The sequence below is a fragment of the Stenella coeruleoalba genome, assembly GCF_951394435.1.
Source record: "Stenella coeruleoalba genome assembly, contig: scaffold_50, whole genome shotgun sequence".
Classification (NCBI taxonomy): domain Eukaryota; kingdom Metazoa; phylum Chordata; class Mammalia; order Artiodactyla; family Delphinidae; genus Stenella; species Stenella coeruleoalba.
In genome coordinates this window covers 1,666,822-1,689,709 of record NW_027645987.1, presented here as the reverse complement: position 1 = coordinate 1,689,709, position 22,888 = coordinate 1,666,822, and the positions used below count along the sequence as shown (strand labels likewise).

Sequence of the window (22,888 nt, the reverse complement as noted above, 5' to 3'; positions counted from 1 at the left end):
TCAGTCTATTTGTGGACGATAGCTGTCATTTATAACTCTGCAGGTTTGTGAATTACAGTGCCCCTGAGCTCCTTTCTTCAACTCGCTTTCTTGTGACCTGGCCGCAACACCGCAGGATGGCTTCAGGCCCTAATCTGGTTCCGGCCCGGCATGCTGAGCCTTTGGTTAATTCCTCTTCCTGGTGGGAAATGAGAGTTATATTTGCCCGTTCAGACACCTCCAGCTAGTCTCTCATTGGTTCTCGCTATTCCTGTTCATCTTCCGCAGAAATTGCAAACTGGGCCAAACAGGAGGTTAAAGGGACTGACTCTCCAAGTCGGGAGAGTGTTAGTAAAGCGTCTGGAATGTTGCACCCGAGTACCAGGGGAGGAAAACTGAGACATATTTGAACACATCTCCCGTTCACATGGTTGATCATACTCTGGGTTCCACATGCATGTTTTAGCTGAAGGAAGAATACCTTAAACCTGGAGAGTTGAGACCCGTGGAATGGGTACCATGCAATATGACTTCAAAGGGTCTTCATTTGCTCACCGAACCTCTCCAATCCTATCACTGCTGCGTTTATGCCCCTGTACACACGCTTGATTCTCTTTTGGAGACATAGCAATCCATAGGTTTTAAGATACTTACTAGTCAGGTACATTCTTAGGCGTTTAATATGGTGTGTTGAGTCCATTTCGTTGAGCAAGGAGTAGCTCTTGTCTATTCCATATTTGGCTTAAGGAACTTTACCTGTGCTCATTTCAATCTCTGGTTTTATGCAGCACCCCAACTCACCTTTCCCCTTAAGCAAGCATAAGTTGGTTTTCTAAATTTGAGACCCTGTTCTGTTTTGGAATGCAGTTCCTGTGTAGCCAAGTTTACATTCCGTGTATTAGTGATATCTTATGATGTTTCTTTTTCTGTGTGACTTATTTCAGTTAGACTCATCGTACCTGAATCCACTCATTATGCTGCTACGGGCCTGATGACATAGATTTCATTGCTGAGTGATACTGCATTGTACGTAAGTACCACAAGTTCTTTATCCATTTTTCAATTTCTGTGATATTGAACTTGTACGGTAAAAGAGGTTCTTGTAAACGGAGGCGTCCCAAACTTTGGGGTGGCTGTGTCTTTTTGATTTTAATTTCCCTAAGCTATAGGACCATAAGTGGAAGTGCCCTAGGCTCTGTTGCTTTGTTTTTTAGATGTTTCAGGAAACACCATACACTTCTCCCGAGTGGTTGTTGGCAATTTACATCCCGCCCATCAGCATAACAAGGCTCCCAGTTCTCCATGGCCTGTCCTGCCTTTCTGGATTTTACACTTTTTTCAGATGGCCCTTTTGACCGGGGGGAAGTGAGACTTCATTGTAGTGCAGATTTCCTTTGCAAGCTTGCTTGGTTGGCCAAAAAGGGCGTATGCGTTTTTTCCTGAATATATTCAGGAAAAAACGCATACGCCCTTTTTGGCCAAGTGCATCATTGTGGACGTTCAGCCTCTTTTCCTATGCTTTCAATGCAATTCCAGTCTACCTCCTGAAATCGGTTTCCTGCAATTCTGCCCCGCTTTCAAGTCCTCTTGGCAGCCTTACTTCAGTCTATTTTTGGACGATAGCTGTCATTTATAACTCTGCAGGTTTGTGAATTACAGTGCCCCTGACCTCCTTTCTTCAACTCGCTTTCTTGTGACCTGGCCGCAACACCGCAGGATGGCTTCAGGCCCTAATCTGGTTCCGGCACGGCACGCTGAGCCTTTGGTTAATTCCTCTTCCTGGTGGGAAATGAGAGTTAAATTTGCCCGTCCAGACACCTCCAGCTAGTCTCTCATTGGTTCTCGCTATTCCTGTTCATCTTCCACAGAAATTGCAAACTGTGCCAAACAGGAGGTTAAAGGCGCTGACTCTCCAAGTGGGGAGAGTGTTAGTAAAGCGTCTGGAATGTTGCACCCGAGTACCAGGGGAGGAAAACTGAGACATATTTGAACACGTCTCCCGTTCACATGGTTGATCATACTCTGGGTTCCACATGCATGTTTTAGCTGAAGGAAGAATACCTTAAACCTGGAGAGTTGAGACCCGTGTAATGGGTACCATGCAATATGACTTCAAAGGGTCTTCATTTGCTCACCGAACCTCTCCAATCCTATCACTGCGGCGTTTATGCCCCTGTACACATGCTTGATTCTCTTTTGGAGGCATAGCAATCCATAGGTTTTAAGATACTTACTAGTCAGGTACATTCTTAGGCGTTTAATATGGGGTTTTGAGTCCATTTTGTTGAGCAAGGAGTAGCTCTTGTCTATTCCATATTTGGCTTAAGGAACTTTATCTGTGCTCATTTCAATCTCTGGTTTTATGCAGCACCCCAACTCACCTTTCCCCTTAAGCAAGCATAAGTTGGTTTTCTAAATTTGAGACCCTGTTCTGTTCTGTAATTCAGTTCCTGTGTAGCCAAGTTTACATTCCGTGTATTACTGATATCTTATGATGTTGCTTTTTCTGTGTGACTTATTTCAGTTAGAATCATCATACCTGAATCCACTCATTGTGCTGCTAGGGCCTGATGACACAGACTTCATTGCTGAGTGATATTGCTTTGTAAGTAAATACCACAACTTCTTTATCCATTTTTCACTTTCTGCGATGTTGAACTTGTACTGTAAACGAGGTTCTTGTAAACAGAGGCGTCCCAAACTTTGGGGTGGCTGTGTCTTTTTGATTTTAATTTCCCTAAGCTATAGGACCATAAGTGGCAGTGCCCTAGGCTCTGTTGCTTTGTTTTTTAGATGTTTCAGGAAACACCATACACTTCTCCCGAGTGTCTGTTGGCAATTTACATCCCGCCCATCAGCATAACAAGGCTCCCAGTTCTCCATGGCCTGTCCTGCCTTTCTGGATTTTACACTTTTTTCAGATGGCCCTTTTGACCGGGGGGAAGTGAGACTTCATTGTAGTGCAGATTTCCTTTGCAAGCTTGCTTGGTTGGCCAAAAAGGGCGTATGCGTTTTTTCCTGAATATATTCAGGAAAAAACGCATACGCCCTTTTTGGCCAAGTGCATCATTGTGGACGTTCTGCCTCTTTTCCTATGCTTTCAATGCAATTCCAGTCTACCTCCTGAAATCGGTTTCCTGCAATTCTGCCCCGCTTTCAAGTCCTCTTGGCAGCCTTACTTCAGTCTATTTGTGGACGATAGCTGTCATTTATAACTCTGCAGGTTTGTGAATTACAGTGCCCCTGAGCTCCTTTCTTCAACTCGGTTTCTTTTGAGCTGGCCGCAACACCGCAGGATGGCTTCAGGCCCTAATCTGGTTCCGGTACGGCACGCTGAGCCTTTGGTTATTTCCTCTTCCTGGTGGGAAATGAGAGTTAAATTTGCCCGTCCAGACACCTCCAGCTAGCCTCTCATTGGTTCTCGCTATTCCTGTTCATCTTCCGCAGAAATTGCAAACTGTGCCTAACAGGAGGTTAAAGGCGCTGAATCTCCAAGTGGGGAGAGTGTTAGTTAAGCGTCTGGAATGTTGCACCCGAGTACCAGGGGAGGAAAACTGAGACATATTTGAACACGTCTCCCGATCACATGGTTGATCATACTCTGGGTTCCACATGCATGTTTTAGCTGAAGGAAGAATACCTAAAACCTGGGTAGTTGAAACCCGTGGAATGGGTACCATGCAATATGACTTCAAAGGGTCTTCATTTGCTCACCGAACCTCTCCAATCCTATCACTGCTGCGTTTATGCCCCTGTACACATGCTTGATTCTCTTTCGGAGACATAGCCATCCATAGGTTTTAAGATACTTACTAGTCAGGTACATTCTTAGGCGTTTAATATGCGGTGTTGAGTCCATTTCGTTGAGCAAGGAGTAGCTCTTGTCTATTCCATATTTGGCCTAAGGAACTTTATCTGTGCTCATTTCAATCTCTGGTTTTATGCAGCAACCCAACTCACCTTTCCCCTTAAGCAAGCATAAGTTGGTTTTCTAAATTTGAGAACCTGTTCTGTTTTGGAATTCAGTTCCTGTGTAGCCAAGTTTACATTCCGTGTATTAGTGATATCTTATGATGTTTCTTTTTCTGTGTGACTTATTTCAGTTAGAATCATCGTACCTGAATCTACTCATTATGCTGCTACGGGCCTGATGACATAGATTTCATTGCTGAGTGATACTGCATTGTACGTAAGTACCACAAGTTCTTTATCCATTTTTCACTTTCTGCGATGTTGAACTTGTACTGTAAACGAGGTTCTTGTAAACAGAGCCATTCCAAACTTTGGGGTGGCTGTGTCTTTTTGATTTTAATTTCCCTAAGCTATAGGACCATAAGTGGAAGTGCCCTAGGCTCTGTTGCTTTGTTTTTTAGATGTTTCAGGAAACACCATACACTTCTCCCAAGTGTCTGTTGGCAATTTACATCCCGCCCATCAGCATAACAAGGCTCCCAGTTCTCCATGGCCTGTTGCCTTTCTGGATTTTACACTTTTTTCAGATGGCCCTTTTGACCGGGGGGAAGTGAGACTTCATTGTAGTGCAGATTTCCTTTGCAAGCTTGCTTGGTTGGCCAAAAAGGGCGTATGCGTTTTTTCCTGAATATATTCAGGAAAAAACGCATACGCCCTTTTTGGCCAAGTGCATCATTGTGGACGTTCTGCCTCTTTTCCTATGCTTTCAATGCAATTCCAGTCTACCTCCTGAAATCGGTTTCCTGCAATTCTGCCCCACTTTCAAGTCCTCTTGGCAGCCTTACTTCAGTCTATTTTTGGACGATAGCTGTCATTTATAACTCTGCAGGTTTGTGAATTACAGTGCCCCTGAGCTCCTTTCTTCAACTCGCTTTCTTGTGACCTGGCCGCAACACCGCAGGATGGCTTCAGGCCTTAATCTGGTTCCGGCCCGGCATGCTGAGCCTTTGGTTAATTCCTCTTCCTGGTGGGAAATGAGAGTTAAATTTGCCCGTCCAGACACCTCCAGCTAGCCTCTCATTGGTTCTCGCTATTCCTGTTCATCTTCCGCAGAAATTGCAAACTGGGCCAAACAGGAGGTTAAAGGGACTGACTCTCCAAGTCGGGAGAGTGTTAGTAAAGCGTCTGGAATGTTGCACCCGAGTACCAGGGGAGGAAAACTGAGACATATTTGAACACGTCTCCCGTTCACATGGTTGATCATACTCTGGGTTCCACATGCATGTTTTAGCTGAAGGAAGAATACCTTAAACCTGGAGAGTTGAGACCCGTGTAATGGGTACCATGCAATATGACTTCAAAGGGTCTTCATTTGCTCACCGAACCTCTCCAATCCTATCACTGCTGCGTTTATGCCCCTGTACACATGCTTGATTCTCTTTCGGAGACATAGCAATCCATAGGTTTTAAGATACTTACTAGTCAGGTACATTCTTAGGCGTTTAATATGGGGTTTTGAGTCCATTTCGTTGAGCAAGGAGTAGCTCTTGTCTATTCCATATTTGGCTTAAGGAACTTTATCTGTGCTCATTTCAATCTCTGGTTTTATGCAGCACCCCAACTCACCTTTCCCCTTAAGCAAGAATAAGTTGGTTTTCTAAATTTGAGACCCTGTTCTGTTCTGTAATTCAGTTCCTGTGTAGCCAAGTTTACATTCCGTGTATTACTGATATCTTATGATGTTTCTTTTTCTGTGTGACTTATTTCAGTTAGAATCATCGTACCTGAATCCACTCATTGTGCTGCTAAGGGCCTGATGACACAGATTTCATTGCTGAGTGATATTGCTTTGTAAGTAAATACCACAACTTCTTTATCCATTTTTCACTTTCTGCGATGTTGAACTTGTACTGTAAACGAGGTTCTTGTAAACAGAGGCGTCCCAAACTTTGGGGTGGCTGTGTCTTTTTGATTTTAATTTCCCTAAGCTATAGGACCATAAGTGGCAGTGCCCTAGGCTCTGTTGCTTTGTTTTTTAGATGTTTCAGGAAACACCATACACTTCTCCGGAGTGTCTGTTGGCAATTTACATCCCGCCCATCAGCATAACAAGGCTCCCAGTTCTCCATGGCCTGTCCTGCCTTTCTGGATTTTACACTTTTTTCAGATGGCCCTTTTGACCGGGGGGAAGTGAGACTTCATTGTAGTGCAGATTTCCTTTGCAAGCTTGCTTGGTTGGCCAAAAAGGGCGTATGCGTTTTTTCCTGAATATATTCAGGAAAAAACGCATACGCCCTTTTTGGCCAAGTGCATCATTGTGGACGTTCTGCCTCTTTTCCTATGCTTTCAATGCAATTCCAGTCTACCTCCTGAAATCGGTTTCCTGCAATTCTGCCCCGCTTTCAAGTCCTCTTGGCAGCCTTACTTCAGTCTATTTGTGGACGATAGCTGTCATTTATAACTCTGCAGGTTTGTGAATTACAGTGCCCCTGAGCTCCTTTCTTCAACTCGCTTTCTTGTGACCTGGCCGCAACACCGCAGGATGGCTTCAGGCCCTAATCTGGTTCCGGCCCGGCATGCTGAGCCTTTGGTTAATTCCTCTTCCTGGTGGGAAATGAGAGTTATATTTGCCCGTTCAGACACCTCCAGCTAGTCTCTCATTGGTTCTCGCTATTCCTGTTCATCTTCCGCAGAAATTGCAAACTGGGCCAAACAGGAGGTTAAAGGGACTGACTCTCCAAGTCGGGAGAGTGTTAGTAAAGCGTCTGGAATGTTGCACCCGAGTACCAGGGGAGGAAAACTGAGACATATTTGAACACATCTCCCGTTCACATGGTTGATCATACTCTGGGTTCCACATGCATGTTTTAGCTGAAGGAAGAATACCTTAAACCTGGAGAGTTGAGACCCGTGGAATGGGTACCATGCAATATGACTTCAAAGGGTCTTCATTTGCTCACCGAACCTCTCCAATCCTATCACTGCTGCGTTTATGCCCCTGTACACACGCTTGATTCTCTTTTGGAGACATAGCAATCCATAGGTTTTAAGATACTTACTAGTCAGGTACATTCTTAGGCGTTTAATATGGTGTGTTGAGTCCATTTCGTTGAGCAAGGAGTAGCTCTTGTCTATTCCATATTTGGCTTAAGGAACTTTACCTGTGCTCATTTCAATCTCTGGTTTTATGCAGCACCCCAACTCACCTTTCCCCTTAAGCAAGCATAAGTTGGTTTTCTAAATTTGAGACCCTGTTCTGTTTTGGAATGCAGTTCCTGTGTAGCCAAGTTTACATTCCGTGTATTAGTGATATCTTATGATGTTTCTTTTTCTGTGTGACTTATTTCAGTTAGACTCATCGTACCTGAATCCACTCATTATGCTGCTACGGGCCTGATGACATAGATTTCATTGCTGAGTGATACTGCATTGTACGTAAGTACCACAAGTTCTTTATCCATTTTTCAATTTCTGTGATATTGAACTTGTACGGTAAAAGAGGTTCTTGTAAACGGAGGCGTCCCAAACTTTGGGGTGGCTGTGTCTTTTTGATTTTAATTTCCCTAAGCTATAGGACCATAAGTGGAAGTGCCCTAGGCTCTGTTGCTTTGTTTTTTAGATGTTTCAGGAAACACCATACACTTCTCCCGAGTGGTTGTTGGCAATTTACATCCCGCCCATCAGCATAACAAGGCTCCCAGTTCTCCATGGCCTGTCCTGCCTTTCTGGATTTTACACTTTTTTCAGATGGCCCTTTTGACCGGGGGGAAGTGAGACTTCATTGTAGTGCAGATTTCCTTTGCAAGCTTGCTTGGTTGGCCAAAAAGGGCGTATGCGTTTTTTCCTGAATATATTCAGGAAAAAACGCATACGCCCTTTTTGGCCAAGTGCATCATTGTGGACGTTCAGCCTCTTTTCCTATGCTTTCAATGCAATTCCAGTCTACCTCCTGAAATCGGTTTCCTGCAATTCTGCCCCGCTTTCAAGTCCTCTTGGCAGCCTTACTTCAGTGTATTTTTGGACGATAGCTGTCATTTATAACTCTGCAGGTTTGTGAATTACAGTGCCCCTGACCTCCTTTCTTCAACTCGCTTTCTTGTGACCTGGCCGCAACACCGCAGGATGGCTTCAGGCCCTAATCTGGTTCCGGCACGGCACGCTGAGCCTTTGGTTAATTCCTCTTCCTGGTGGGAAATGAGAGTTAAATTTGCCCGTCCAGACACCTCCAGCTAGTCTCTCATTGGTTCTCGCTATTCCTGTTCATCTTCCACAGAAATTGCAAACTGTGCCAAACAGGAGGTTAAAGGCGCTGACTCTCCAAGTGGGGAGAGTGTTAGTAAAGCGTCTGGAATGTTGCACCCGAGTACCAGGGGAGGAAAACTGAGACATATTTGAACACGTCTCCCGTTCACATGGTTGATCATACTCTGGGTTCCACATGCATGTTTTAGCTGAAGGAAGAATACCTTAAACCTGGGTAGTTGAGACCCGTGTAATGGGTACCATGCAATATGACTTCAAAGGGTCTTCATTTGCTCACCGAACCTCTCCAATCCTATCACTGCGGCGTTTATGCCCCTGTACACATGCTTGATTCTCTTTTGGAGGCATAGCAATCCATAGGTTTTAAGATACTTACTAGTCAGGTACATTCTTAGGCGTTTAATATGGGGTTTTGAGTCCATTTTGTTGAGCAAGGAGTAGCTCTTGTCTATTCCATATTTGGCTTAAGGAACTTTATCTGTGCTCATTTCAATCTCTGGTTTTATGCAGCACCCCAACTCACCTTTCCCCTTAAGCAAGCATAAGTTGGTTTTCTAAATTTGAGACCCTGTTCTGTTCTGTAATTCAGTTCCTGTGTAGCCAAGTTTACATTCCGTGTATTACTGATATCTTATGATGTTGCTTTTTCTGTGTGACTTATTTCAGTTAGAATCATCATACCTGAATCCACTCATTGTGCTGCTAGGGCCTGATGACACAGACTTCATTGCTGAGTGATATTGCTTTGTAAGTAAATACCACAACTTCTTTATCCATTTTTCACTTTCTGCGATGTTGAACTTGTACTGTAAACGAGGTTCTTGTAAACAGAGGCGTCCCAAACTTTGGGGTGGCTGTGTCTTTTTGATTTTAATTTCCCTAAGCTATAGGACCATAAGTGGCAGTGCCCTAGGCTCTGTTGCTTTGTTTTTTAGATGTTTCAGGAAACACCATACACTTCTCCCGAGTGTCTGTTGGCAATTTACATCCCGCCCATCAGCATAACAAGGCTCCCAGTTCTCCATGGCCTGTCCTGCCTTTCTGGATTTTACACTTTTTTCAGATGGCCCTTTTGACCGGGGGGAAGTGAGACTTCATTGTAGTGCAGATTTCCTTTGCAAGCTTGCTTGGTTGGCCAAAAAGGGCGTATGCGTTTTTTCCTGAATATATTCAGGAAAAAACGCATACGCCCTTTTTGGCCAAGTGCATCATTGTGGACGTTCTGCCTCTTTTCCTATGCTTTCAATGCAATTCCAGTCTACCTCCTGAAATCGGTTTCCTGCAATTCTGCCCCGCTTTCAAGTCCTCTTGGCAGCCTTACTTCAGTCTATTTGTGGACGATAGCTGTCATTTATAACTCTGCAGGTTTGTGAATTACAGTGCCCCTGAGCTCCTTTCTTCAACTCGCTTTCTTGTGACCTGGCCGCAACACCGCAGGATGGCTTCAGGCCCTAATCTGGTTCCGGCACGGCACGCTGAGCCTTTGGTTATTTCCTCTTCCTGTTGGGAAATGAGAGTTAAATTTGCCCGTCCAGACACCTCCAGCTAGCCTCTCATTGGTTCTCGCTATTCCTGTTCATCTTCCACAGAAATTGCAAACTGGGCCAAACAGGAGGTTAAAGGCGCTGACTCTCCAAGTGGGGAGAGTGTTAGTAAAGTGTCTGGAATGTTGCACCCGAGTACCAGGGGAGGAAAACTGAGACATATTTGAACACGTCTCCCGTTCACATGGTTGATCATACTTGGGTTCCACATGCATGGTTTAGCTGAAGGAAGAATACCTTAAACCTGGAGAGTTGAGACCCGTGTAATGGGTACCATGCAATATGACTTCAAAGGGTCTTCATTTGCTCACCGAACCTCTCCAATCCTATCACTGCTGCGTTTATGCCCCTGTACACATGCTTGATTCTCTTTCGGAGACATAGCCATCCATAGGTTTTAAGATACTTACTAGTCAGGTACATTCTTAGGCGTTTAATATGCGGTGTTGAGTCCATTTCGTTGAGCAAGGAGTAGCTCTTGTCTATTCCATATTTGGCCTAAGGAACTTTATCTGTGCTCATTTCAATCTCTGGTTTTATGCAGCACCCCAACTCACCTTTCCCCTTAAGCAAGCATGAGTTGGTTTTCTAAATTTGAGACCCTGTTCTGTTCTGTAATTCAGTTCCTGTGTAGCCAAGTTTACATTCCGTGTATTACTGATATCTTATGATGTTTCTTTTTCTGTGTGACTTATTTCAGTTAGAATCATCGTACCTGAATCTACTCATTATGCTGCTACGGGCCTGATGACATAGATTTCATTGCTGAGTGATACTGCATTGTACGTAAGTACCACAAGTTCTTTATCCATTTTTCACTTTCTGCGATGTTGAACTTGTACTGTGAACGAGGTTCTTGTAAACAGAGCCATTCCAAACTTTGGGGTGGCTGTGTCTTTTTGATTTTAATTTCCCTAAGCTATAGGACCATAAGTGGAAGTGCCCTAGGCTCTGTTGCTTTGTTTTTTAGATGTTTCAGGAAACACCATACACTTCTCCCAAGTGTCTGTTGGCAATTTACATCCCGCCCATCAGCATAACAAGGCTCCCAGTTCTCCATGGCCTGTTGCCTTTCTGGATTTTACACTTTTTTCAGATGGCCCTTTTGACCGGGGGGAAGTGAGACTTCATTGTAGTGCAGATTTCCTTTGCAAGCTTGCTTGGTTGGCCAAAAAGGGCGTATGCGTTTTTTCCTGAATATATTCAGGAAAAAACGCATACGCCCTTTTTGGCCAAGTGCATCATTGTGGACGTTCTGCCTCTTTTCCTATGCTTTCAATGCAATTCCAGTCTACCTCCTGAAATCGGTTTCCTGCAATTCTGCCCCACTTTCAAGTCCTCTTGGCAGCCTTACTTCAGTCTATTTTTGGACGATAGCTGTCATTTATAACTCTGCAGGTTTGTGAATTACAGTGCCCCTGAGCTCCTTTCTTCAACTCCCTTTCTTGTGACCTGGCCGCAACACCGCAGGATGGCTTCAGGCCTTAATCTGGTTCCGGCCCGGCATGCTGAGCCTTTGGTTAATTCCTCTTCCTGGTGGGAAATGAGAGTTAAATTTACCCGTCCAGACACCTCCAGCTAGCCTCTCATTGGTTCTCGCTATTCCTGTTCATCTTCCACAGAAATTGCAAACTGGGCCAAACAGGAGGTTAAAGGGACTGACTCTCCAAGTCGGGAGAGTGTTAGTAAAGCGTCTGGAATGTTGCACCCGAGTACCAGGGGAGGAAAACTGAGACATATTTGAACACGTCTCCCGTTCACATGGTTGATCATACTCTGGGTTCCACATGCATGTTTTAGCTGAAGGAAGAATACCTTAAACCTGGAGAGTTGAGACCCGTGTAATGGGTACCATGCAATATGACTTCAAAGGGTCTTCATTTGCTCACCGAACCTCTCCAATCCTATCACTGCTGCGTTTATGCCCCTGTACACATGCTTGATTCTCTTTCGGAGACATAGCAATCCATAGGTTTTAAGATACTTACTAGTCAGGTACATTCTTAGGTGTTTAATATGGGGTTTTGAGTCCATTTCGTTGAGCAAGGAGTAGCTCTTGTCTATTCCATATTTGGCTTAAGGAACTTTATCTGTGCTCATTTCAATCTCTGGTTTTATGCAGCACCCCAACTCACCTTTCCCCTTAAGCAAGAATAAGTTGGTTTTCTAAATTTGAGACCCTGTTCTGTTCTGTAATTCAGTTCCTGTGTAGCCAAGTTTACATTCCGTGTATTAGTGATATCTTATGATGTTTCTTTTTCTGTGTGACTTATTTCAGTTAGAATCATCGTACCTGAATCCACTCATTATGCTGCTACGGGCCTGATGACATAGATTTCATTGCTGAGTGATACTGCATTGTACGTAAGTACCACAAGTTCTTTATCCATTTTTCACTTTCTGTGATATTGAACTTGTACGGTAAACGAGGTTCTTGTAAACGGAGGCGTCCCAAACTTTGGGGTGGCTGTGTCTTTTTGATTTTAATTTCCCTAAGCTATAGGACCATAAGTGGAAGTGCCCTAGGCTCTGTTGCTTTGTTTTTTAGATGTTTCAGGAAACACCATACACTTCTCCCGAGTGGTTGTTGGCAATTTACATCCCGCCCATCAGCATAACAAGGCTCCCAGTTCTCCATGGCCTGTCCTGCCTTTCTGGATTTTACACTTTTTTCAGATGGAGCTTTTGACCGGGGGGAAGTGAGACTTCATTGTAGTGCAGATTTCCTTTGCAAGCTTGCTTGGTTGGCCAAAAAGGGCGTATGCGTTTTTTCCTGAATATATTCAGGAAAAAACGCATACGCCCTTTTTGGCCAAGTGCATCATTGTGGACGTTCTGCCTCTTTTCCTATGCTTTCAATGCAATTCCAGTCTACCTCCTGAAATCGGTTTCCTGCAATTCTGCCCCGCTTTCAAGTCCTCTTGGCAGCCTTACTTCAGTCTATTTTTGGACGATAGCTGTCATTTATAACTCTGCAGGTTTGTGAATTACAGTGCCCCTGAGCTCCTTTCTTCAACTCGCTTTCTTGTGACCTGGCCGCAACACCGCAGGATGGCTTCAGGCCTTAATCTGGTTCCGGACCGGCATGCTGAGCCTTTGGTTAATTCCTCTTCCTGGTGGGAAATGAGAGTTAAATTTGCCCGTCCAGACACCTCCAGCTAGCCTCTCATTGGTTCTCGCTATTCCTGTTCATCTTCCGCAGAAATTGCAAACTGGGCCAAACAGGAGGTTAAAGGCGCTGACTCTCCAATTGGGGAGAGTGTTAGTAAAGCGTCTGGAATGTTGCACCCGAGTACCAGGGGAGGAAAACTGAGACATATTTGAACACGTCTCCCGTTCACATGGTTGATCATACTCTAGGTTCCACATGCATGTTTTAGCTGAAGGAAGAATACCTTAAACCTGGAGAGTTGAGACCCGTGTAATGGGTACCATGCAATATGACTTCAAAGGGTCTTCATTTGCTCACCGAACCTCTCCAATCCTATCACTGCTGCGTTTATGCCCCTGTACACATGCTTGATTCTCTTTCGGAGACATAGCAATCCATAGGTTTTAAGATACTTACTAGTCAGGTACATTCTTAGGCGTTTAAAATGGGGTTTTGAGTCCATTTCGTTGAGCAAGGAGTAGCTCTTGTCTATTCCATATTTGGCTTAAGGAACTTTATCTGTGCTCATTTCAATCTCTGGTTTTATGCAGCACCCCAACTCACCTTTCCCCTTAAGCAAGCATAAGTTGGTTTTCTAAATTTGAGACCCTGTTCTGTTTTGGAATGCAGTTCCTGTGTAGCCAAGTTTACATTCCGTGTATTACTGATATCTTATGATGTTTCTTTTTCTGTGTGACTTATTTCAGTTAGAATCATCGTACCTGAATCCACTCATTATGCTGCTACGGGCCTGATGACATAGATTTCATTGCTGAGTGATACTGCATTGTACGTAAGTACCACAAGTTCTTTATCCATTTTTCACTTTCTGCGATGTTGAACTTGTACTGTAAACGAGGTTCTTGTAAACAGAGGCATCCCAAACTTTGGGGTGGCTGTGTCTTTTTGATTTTAATTTCCCTAAGCTATGGGACCATAAGTGGCAGTGCCCTAGGCTCTGTTGCTTTGTTTTTTAGATGTTTCAGGAAACACCATACACTTCTCTTGAGTGTCTGTTGGCAATTTACATCCCGCCCATCAGCATAACAAGTCTGCCAGTTCTCCATGGCCTGTCCTGCCTTTCTGGATTTTACACTTTTTTCAGATGGCCCTTTTGACCGGGGGGAAGTGAGACTTCATTGTAGTGCAGATTTCCTTTGCAAGCTTGCTTGGTTGGCCAAAAAGGGCGTATGCGTTTTTTCCTGAATATATTCAGGAAAAAACGCATACGCCCTTTTTGGCCAAGTGCATCATTGTGGACGTTCTGCCTCTTTTCCTATGCTTTCAATGCAATTCCAGTCTACCTCCTGAAATCGGTTTCCTGCAATTCTGCCCCGCTTTCAAGTCCTCTTGGCAGCCTTACTTCAGTCTATTTTTGGACGATAGCTGTCATTTATAACTCTGCAGGTTTGTGAATTACAGTGCCCCTGAGCTCCTTTCTTCAACTCGCTTTCTTTTGAGCTGGCCGCAACACCGCAGGATGGCTTCAGGCCCTAATCTGGTTCCGGCACGGCACGCTGAGCCTTTGGTTATTTCCTCTTCCTGGTGGGAAATGAGAGTTAAATTTGCCCGTCCAGACACCTCCAGCTAGCCTCTCATTGGTTCTCGCTATTCCTGTTCATCTTCCGCAGAAATTGCAAACTGGGCCAAACAGGAGGTTAAAGGCGCTGACTCTCCAAGTGGGGAGAGTGTTAGTAAGGCGTCTGGAATGTTGCACCCGAGTACCAGGGGAGGAAAACTGAGACATATTTGAACACGTCTCCCGTTCACATGGTTGATCATACTTGGGTTCCACATGCATGTTTTAGCTGAAGGAAGAATACCTTAAACCTGGAGAGTTGAGACCCGTGTAATGGGTACCATGCAATATGACTTCAAAGGGTCTTCATTTGCTCACCGAACCTCTCCAATCCTATCACTGCTGCGTTTATGCCCCTGTACACATGCTTGATTCTCTTTCGGAGACATAGCAATCCATAGGTTTTAAGATACTTACTAGTCAGGTACATTCTTAGGCGTTTAATATGCGGTGTTGAGTCCATTTCGTTGAGCAAGGAGTAGCTCTTGTCTATTCCATATTTGGCTTAAGGAACTTTATCTGTGCTCATTTCAATCTCTGGTTTTATGCAGCACCCCAACTCACCTTTACCCTTAAGCAAGCATATGTTGGTTTTCTAAATTTGAGACCCTGTTCTGTTCTGTAATTCAGTTCCTGTGTAACCAAGTTTACATTCCGTGTATTACTGATATCTTATGATGTTTCTTTTTCTGTGTGACTTATTTCAGTTAGAATCATCATACCTGAATCCACTCATTGTGATGCTAAGGGCCTGATGACACAGATTTCATTGCTGAGTGATATTGCTTTGTAAGTAAATACCACAACTTCTTTATCCATTTTTCACTTTCTGTGATGTTGAACTTGTACTGTAAACGAGGTTCTTGTAAACAGAGGCGTCCCAAACTTTGGGGTGGCTGTGTCTTTTTGATTTTAATTTCCCTAAGCTATAGGACCATAAGTGGCAGTGCCCTAGGCTCTGTTGCTTTGTTTTTTAGATGTTTCAGGAAACACCATACACTTCTCCCGAGTGTCTGTTGGCAATTTACATCCCGCCCATCAGCATAACAAGGCTCCCAGTTCTCCATGGCCTGTCCTGCCTTTCTGGATTTTACACTTTTTTCAGATGGCCCTTTTGACCGGGGGGAAGTGAGACTTCATTGTAGTGCAGATTTCCTTTGCAAGCTTGCTTGGTTGGCCAAAAAGGGCGTATGCGTTTTTTCCTGAATATATTCAGGAAAAAACGCATACGCCCTTTTTGGCCAAGTGCATCATTGTGGACGTTCTGCCTCTTTTCCTATGCTTTCAATGCAATTCCAGTCTACCTCCTGAAATCGGTTTCCTGCAATTCTGCCCCGCTTTCAAGTCCTCTTGGCAGCCTTACTTCAGTCTATTTTTGGACGATAGCTGTCATTTATAACTCTGCAGGTTTGTGAATTACAGTGCCCCTGAACTCCTTTCTTCAAATCGCTTTCTTGTGACCTGGCCGCAACACCGCAGGATGGCTTCAGGCCCTAATCTGGTTCCGGCCCGGCATGCTGAGCCTTTGGTTAATTCCTCTTCCTGGTGGGAAATGAGAGTTATATTTGCCCGTTCAGACACCTCCAGCTAGTCTCTCATTGGTTCTCGCTATTCCTGTTCATCTTCCGCAGAAATTGCAAACTGGGCCAAACAGGAGGTTAAAGGGACTGACTCTCCAAGTTGGGAGAGTGTTAGTAAAGCGTCTGGAATGTTGCACCCGAGTACCAGGGGAGGAAAACTGAGACATATTTGAACACGTCTCCCTTTCACATGGTTGATCATACTCTGGGTTCCACATGCATGTTTTAGCTGAAGGAAGAATACCTTAAACCTGGAGAGTTGAGACCCGTGGAATGGGTACCATGCAATATGACTTCAAAGGGTCTTCATTTGCTCACCGAACCTCTCCAATCCTATCACTGCTGCGTTTCTGCCCCTGTACACACGCTTGATTCTCTTTTGGAGACATAGCAATCCATAGGTTTTAAGATACTTACTAGTCAGGTACATTCTTAGGCGTTTAATATGGGGTGTTGAGTCCATTTCGTTGAGCAAGGAGTAGCTCTTGTCTATTCCATATTTGGCTTAAGGAACTTTACCTGTGCTCATTTCAATCTCTGGTTTTATGCAGCACCCCAACTCACCTTTCCCCTTAAGCAAGCATAAGTTGGTTTTCTAAATTTGAGACCCTGTTCTGTTTTGGAATGCAGTTCCTGTGTAGCCAAGTTTACATTCCGTGTATTAGTGATATCTTATGATGTTTCTTTTTCTGTGTGACTTATTTCAGTTAGAATCATCGTACCTGAATCCACTCATTATGCTGCTACGGGCCTGATGACATAGATTTCATTGCTGAGTGATACTGCATTGTACGTAAGTACCACAAGTTCTTTATCCATTTTTCACTTTCTGTGATATTGAACTTGTACGGTAAACGAGGTTCTTGTAAACGGAGGCGTCCCAAACTTTGGGGTGGCTGTGTCTTTTTGATTTTAATTTCCCTAAGCTATAGGACCATAAGTGGAAGTGCCCTAGGCTCTGTTGCTTTGTTTTTTAGATGTTTCAGGAAACACCATACACTTCTCCCGAGTGGTTGTTGGCAATTTACATCCCGCCCATCAGCATAACAAGGCTCCCAGTTCTCCATGGCCTGTCCTGCCTTTCTGGATTTTACACTTTTTTCAGATGGCCCTTTTGACCGGGGGGAAGTGAGACTTCATTGTAGTGCAGATTTCCTTTGCAAGCTTGCTTGGTTGGCCAAAAAGGGCGTATGCGTTTTTTCCTGAATATATTCAGGAAAAAACGCATACGCCCTTTTTGGCCAAGTGCATCATTGTGGACGTTCTGCCTCTTTTCCTATGCTTTCAATGCAATTCCAGTCTACCTCCTGAAATCGGTTTCCTGCAATTCTGCCCCGCTTTCAAGTCCTCTTGGCAGCCTTACTTCAGTCTATTTTTGGACGATAGCTGTCATTTATAACTCTGCAGGTTTGTGAATTACAGTGCCCCTGAGCTCCTTTCTTCAACTCGCTTTCTTGTGACCTGGCCGCAACACCGCAGGATGGCTTCAGGCCCTAATCTGGTTCCGGCACGGCACGCTGAGCCTTTGGTTAATTCCTCTTCCTGGTGGGAAATGAGAGTTAAATTTGCCCGTCCAGACACCTCCAGCTAGTCTCTCATTGGTTCTCGCTATTCCTGTTCATCTTCCACAGAAATTGCAAACTGTGCCAAACAGGAGGTTAAAGGCGCTGACTCTCCAAGTGGGGAGAGTTTTAGTAAAGCGTCTGGAATGTTGCACCCGAGTACCAGGGGAGGAAAACTGAGACATATTTGAACACGTCTCCCGTTCACATGGTTGATCATACTCTGGGTTCCACATGCATGTTTTAGCTGAAGGAAAAATACCTTAAACCTGGAGAGTTGAGACCCGTGTAATGGGTACCATGCAATATGACTTCAAAGGGTCTTCATTTGCTCACCGAACCTCTCTAATCCTATCACTGCGGCGTTTATGCCCCTGTACACATGCTTGATTCTCTTTTGGAGGCATAGCAATCCATAGGTTTTAAGATACTTACTAGTCAGGTACATTCTTAGGCGTTTAATATGGGGTTTTGAGTCCATTTTGTTGAGCAAGGAGTAGCTCTTGTCTATTCCATATTTGGCTTAAGGAACTTTATCTGTGCTCATTTCAATCTCTGGTTTTATGCAGCACCCCAACTCACCTTTACCCTTAAGCAAGCATAAGTTGGTTTTCTAAATTTGAGACCCTGTTCTGTTCTGTAATTCAGTTCCTGTGTAGCCAAGTTTACATTCCGTGTATTACTGATATCTTATGATGTTTCTTTTTCTGTGTGACTTATTTCAGTTAGAATCATCATACCTGAATCCACTCATTGTGCTGCTAGGGCCTGATGACACAGATTTCATTGCTGAGTGATATTGCTTTGTAAGTAAATACCACAACTTCTTTATCCATTTTTCACTTTCTGCGATGTTGAACTTGTACGGTAAACGAGGTTCTTGTAAACGGAGGCGTCCCAAACTTTGGGGTGGCTGTGTCTTTTTTATTTTAATTTCCCTAAGCTATAGGACCATAAGTGGAAGTGCCCTAGGTTCTGTTGCTTTGTTTTTTAGATGTTTCAGGAAACACCATACACTTCTCCCGAGTGTCTGTTGGCAATTTACATCCCGCCCATCAGCATAACAAGGCTCCCAGTTCTCCATGGCCTGTCCTGCCTTTCTGGATTTTACACTTTTTTCAGATGGCCCTTTTGACCGGGGGGAAGTGAGACTTCATTGTAGTGCAGATTTCCTTTGCAAGCTTGCTTGGTTGGCCAAAAAGGGCGTATGCGTTTTTTCCTGAATATATTCAGGAAAAAACGCATACGCCCTTTTTGGCCAAGTGCATCATTGTGGACGTTCTGCCTCTTTTCCTATGCTTTCAATGCAATTCCATTCTACCTCCTGAAATCAGTTTCCTGCAATTCTGCCCCGCTTTCAAGTCCTCTTGGCAGCCTTACTTCAGTCTATTTTTGGACGATAGCTGTCATTTATAACTCTGCAGGTTTGTGAATTACAGTGCCCCTGAGCTCCTTTCTTCAACTCGCTTTCTTTTGAGCTGGCCGCAACACCGCAGGATGGCTTCAGGCCCTAATCTGGTTCCGGCCCGGCACGCTGAGCCTTTGGTTATTTCCTCTTCCTGTTGGGAAATGAGAGTTAAATTTACCCGTCCAGACACCTCCAGCTAGCCTCTCATTGGTTCTCGCTATTCCTGTTCATCTTCCGCAGAAATTGCAAACTGGGCCAAACAGGAGGTTAAAGGCGCTGACTCTCCAAGTGGGGAGAGTGTTAGTAAAGCGTCTGGAATGTTGCACCCGAGTTCCAGGGGAAGAAAACTGAGACATATTTGAACACGTCTCCCGATCACATGGTTGATCATACTCTGGGTTCCACATGCATGTTTTAGCTGAAGGAAGAATACCTAAAACCTGGGTAGTTGAAACCCGTGGAATGGGTACCATGCAATATGACTTCAAAGGGTCTTCATTTGCTCACCGAACCTCTCCAATCCTATCACTGCTGCGTTTATGCCCCTGTACACATGCTTGATTCTCTTTCGGAGACATAGCAATCCATAGGTTTTAAGATACTTACTAGTCAGGTACATTCTTAGGCGTTTAATATGCGGTGTTGAGTCCATTTCGTTGAGCAAGGAGTAGCTCTTGTCTATTCCATATTTGGCTTAAGGAACTTTACCTGTGCTCATTTCAATCTCTGGTTTTATGCAGCACCCCAACTCACCTTTCCCCTTAAGCAAGCATAAGTTGGTTTTCTAAATTTGAGACCCTGTTCTGTTTTGGAATGCAGTTCCTGTGTAGCCAAGTTTACATTCCGTGTATTAGTGATATCTTATGATGTTTCTTTTTCTGTGTGACTTATTTCAGTTAGAATCATCGTACCTGAATCCACTCATTATGCTGCTACGGGCCTGATGACATAGATTTCATTGCTGAGTGATACTGCATTGTACGTAAGTACCACAAGTTCTTTATCCATTTTTCACTTTCTGTGATATTGAACTTGTACGGTAAACGAGGTTCTTGTAAACGGAGGCATCCCAAACTTTGGGGTGGCTGTGTCTTTTTGATTTTAATTTCCCTAAGCTATAGGACCATAAGTGGCAGTGCCCTAGGCTCTGTTGCTTTGTTTTTTAGATGTTTCAGGAAACACCATACACTTCTCCCGAGTGTCTGTTGGCAATTTACATCCCGCCCATCAGCATAACAAGGCTCCCAGTTCTCCATGGCCTGTCCTGCCTTTCTGGATTTTACACTTTTTTCAGATGGCCCTTTTGACCGGGGGGAAGTGAGACTTCATTTTATTGCAGATTTCCTTTGCAAGCTTGCTTGGTTGGCCAAAAAGGGCGTATGCGTTTTTTCCTGAATATATTCAGGAAAAAACGCATACGCCCTTTTTGGCCAAGTGCATCATTGTGGACGCTCTGCCTCTTTTCCTATGCTTTCAATGCAATTCCAGTCTACCTCCTGAAATCGGTTTCCTGCAATTCTGCCCCGCTTTCAAGTCCTCTTGGCAGCCTTACTTCAGTCTATTTGTGGACGATAGCTGTCATTTATAACTCTGCAGGTTTGTGAATTACAGTGCCCCTGAGCTCCTATCTTCAACTCGCTTTCTTGTGACCTGGCCGCAACACCGCAGGATGGTTTCAGGCCCTAATCTGGTTCCGGCACGGCACGCTGAGCCTTTGGTTAATTCCTCTTCCTGGTGGGAAATGAGAGTTAAATTTGCCCGTCCAGACACCTCCAGCTAGCCTCTCATTGGTTCTCGCTATTCCTGTTCATCTTCCGCAGAAATTGCAAACTGTGCCAAACAGGAGGTTAAAGGCGCTGACTCTCCAAGTGGGGAGAGTGTTAGTAAAGCGTCTGGAATGTTGCACCCGAGTACCAGGGGAGGAAAACTGAGACATATTTGAACACGTCTCCCGTTCACATGGTTGATCTTACTTGGGTTCCACATGCATGTTTTAGCTGAAGGAAGAATACCTTAAACCTGGAGAGTTAAGACCCGTGTAATGGGTACCATGCAATATGACTTCAAAGGGTCTTCATTTGCTCACCGAACCTCTCCAATCCTATCACTGCTGCGTTTATGCCCCTGTACACATGCTTGATTCTCTTTCTGAGACATAGCAATCCATAGGTTTTAAGATACTTACTAGTCAGGTACATTCTTAGCCGTTTAATATGCGGTGTTGAGTCCATTTCGTTGAGCAAGGAGTAGCTCTTGTCTATTCCATATTTGACTTAAGGAACTTTATCTGTGCTCATTTCAATCTCTGGTTTTATGCAGCACCCCAACTCACCTTTACCCTTAAGCAAGCATAAGTTGGTTTTCTAAATTTGAGACCCTGTTCTGTTCTGTAATTCAGTTCCTGTGTAGCCAAGTTTACATTCCGTGTATTACTGATATCTTATGATGTTTCTTTTTCTGTGTGACTTACTTCAGTTAGAATCATCATACCTGAATCCACTCATTGTGCTGCTAAGGGCCTGATGACACAGATTTCATTGCTGAGTGATATTGCTTTGTAAGTAAATACCACAACTTCTTTATCCATTTTTCACTTTCTGCGATGTTGAACTTGTACTGTAAACGAGGTTCTTGTAAACAGAGGCGTCCCAAACTTTGGGGTGGCTGTGTCTTTTTGATTTTAATTTCCCTAAGCTATAGGACCATAAGTGGAAGTGCCCTAGGCTCTGTTGCTTTGTTTTTTAGATGTTTCAGGAAACACCATACACTTCTCCCGAGTGTCTGTTGGCAATTTACATCCCGCCCATCAGCATAACAAGGCTCCCAGTTCTCCATGGCCTGTCCTGCCTTTCTGGATTTTACACTTTTTTCAGATGGCCCTTTTGACCGGGGGGAAGTGAGACTTCATTGTAGTGCAGATTTCCTTTGCAAGCTTGCTTGGTTGGCCAAAAAGGGCGTATGCGTTTTTTCCTGAATATATTCAGGAAAAAACGCATACGCCCTTTTTGGCCAAGTGCATCATTGTGGACGTTCTGCCTCTTTTCCTATGCTTTCAATGCAATTCCAGTCTACCTCCTGAAATCGGTTTCCTGCAATTCTTCCCCGCTTTCAAGTCCGCTTGGCAGCCTTACTTCAGTATATTTTTGGACGATAGCTGTCATTTATAACTCTGCAGGTTTGTGAATTACAGTGCCCCTGAGCTCCTTTCTTCAACTTGCTTTCTTGTGACCTGGCCGCAAAACCGCATGATGGCTTCAGGCCCTAATCTGGTTCCGGCACGGCACGCTGAGCCTTTGGTTATTTCCTCTTCCTGGTGGGAAATGAGAGTTAAATTTGCCCGTCCAGACACCTCCAGCTAGTCTCTCATTGGTTCTCGCTATTCCTGTTCATCTTCCGCAGAAATTGCAAACTGGGCCAAACAGGAGGTTAAAGGGACTGACTCTCCAAGTCGGGAGAGTGTTAGTAAAGCATCTGGAATGTTGCACCCGAGTACCAGGGGAGGAAAACTGAGACATATTTGAATACGTCTCCCGTTCACATGGTTGATCATACTCTGGGTTCCACATGCATGTTTTAGCTGAAGGAAGAATACCTTAAACCTGGAGAGTTGAGACCCGTGTAATGGGTACCATGCAATATGACTTCAAAGGGTCTTCATATGCTCACCGAACCTCTCCAATCCTATCACTGCTGCGTTTATGCCCCTGTACACATGCTTGATTCTCTTTCAGAGACATAGCAATCCATAGGTTTTAAAATACTTACTAGTCAGGTACATTCTTAGGCGTTTAATATGGGGTGTTGTGTCCATTTCGTTGAGCAAGGAGTAGCTCTTGTCTATTCCATATTTGGCCTAAGGAACTTTATCTGTGCTCATTTCAATCTCTGGTTTTATGCAGCACCCCAACTC

At 44.3% G+C, this 22,888-nt stretch overlaps 1 long non-coding RNA gene across 8 annotated transcripts in view; it reads left to right on the top strand.

Annotated features, from left to right (window-relative positions):
- LOC307181410 overlaps positions 1-22,888 on the top strand; it is a 1,574,020-nt gene that overhangs the window by 51,172 nt on the left and 1,499,960 nt on the right. The window contains exons 1-3 of one of the 8 annotated variants that reach the window (XR_013826713.1): positions 2,523-2,584; positions 8,821-8,901; positions 18,296-18,376. The exons of 6 other annotated variants lie outside the window; for them this stretch is intronic. This is a non-coding gene — a long non-coding RNA (uncharacterized lncRNA). Of the gene's footprint in view, positions 1-2,522; positions 2,585-8,820; positions 8,902-18,295; positions 18,377-22,888 lie in introns of those variants that run through there. One more of the 8 variants, XR_013826712.1, reaches the window with a different exon arrangement.